General features: G+C 32.2%; 1 long non-coding RNA gene across 2 annotated transcripts in view; it reads right to left on the bottom strand.

Moving 5' to 3' along the window:
* Positions 1 to 271, bottom strand: part of LOC109163186 — a 3,730-nt gene extending 3,459 nt beyond the window's left edge. For both annotated transcript variants that reach the window (XR_002051213.1, XR_002051212.1), the window contains exon 1: positions 97 to 271. This is a non-coding gene — a long non-coding RNA (uncharacterized LOC109163186). The remainder of the gene's footprint in view (positions 1 to 96) is intronic.
* Positions 272 to 1,183: the final 912 nt, after the last annotated feature.

The raw sequence follows: 1,183 nt of genomic DNA, 5'->3' as shown, positions 1-1,183 counted from the left end.
AAACAATATATATGCATAATAAAGTTTTAACACAAGAACAATCAAGTATTTAACATAGAACATCAATAATTAAACAAAATAAATAAAATTATAAACCTGACTGGCTAATGGCTATGCTAACCGATGACTTGGAGTGGAGTCTGGAGACTGCCGTCGTTGGGGTACTGGAAGTGGGGTGCCGTCGTCGAGGAGTTCCGAAGGAGACGACCGACTCTCTCGTCTCTCGGTACTCTGCGTTTGCAAATTGTAATTGTAATTTGGGAAGGAGAAATTACAGGGCGTTTGGTTGGAATGAGGAATTATGTGGGAAAGGAATTTGAATTATTGAGAATAAAATGAGAAGGGAAAATGACACTTTTTATCCCTAAGTTATATACTTATAGCACTTTTTCCCCCTCAATTATTTAGGTAAGCACATTAGCCCCTTCAATTATTCTAAAAGTGGTGCTTTTTCCCCCTGATCTATTAAATTGACATTTATACCCTTAAAGTAAACATTTTATTTATTTTACTACTCCAACAAATTATTGCGTATATGTAAGGATGACCACGGTTCGATTTGAATTGAACGGATACTAAAGCAATCGAATTAATAGTTTACGGTTATAATTTAGATCTAGAACCCAATATTTAAATGTCAATTTATTAAAATTATGTATCAAAAAAATTGAATCTTGAACCGTGAACCGGCGGTTCCGGATCTGATTCGCGGTTTTGAACCGTCTTTATTTTAAAATTTTATTTTTTATTTTAAAATAGTCTAAATTCAAAAATAAATGTATTTTATTTTTTCAGTTCGGAACATGAACCGTCCGTTCCGGTTCACGATTTTAATAAACTCTAAATATCGAATTTCGATTCTAAATTGTAATTGGAATATTTCGATTTGGTTGCTATAGTGTTTGTTTAGTTGGAACCAAATTATGGTCATAATTTGTTGGAGAAAAAAATAAATTAAATATTTAGTTTAAGGGTAAATATGTCCATTTAACATTTCAGGGGGAAAAACAGCCACTTCAATAATTTAGGGGGAAAAAATGCTATACGTATATAACTCAGGGGGAAAAAGTGCCATTTTCCCAAATGAGAATTTAAATTCCAATGTTTGGTTAATAGGAATAGAATTACTGGAAATTTCAATTACAATGTTTGGTATACATGGGAATTGAAAGGGAATAAGTAA

Source organism: Ipomoea nil, unplaced genomic scaffold (genome assembly GCF_001879475.1).
Source record: "Ipomoea nil cultivar Tokyo-kokei standard unplaced genomic scaffold, Asagao_1.1 scaffold2975, whole genome shotgun sequence".
NCBI classification, from domain to species: domain Eukaryota; kingdom Viridiplantae; phylum Streptophyta; class Magnoliopsida; order Solanales; family Convolvulaceae; genus Ipomoea; species Ipomoea nil.
This window is presented reverse-complemented; position numbering and strand designations above follow the sequence as displayed.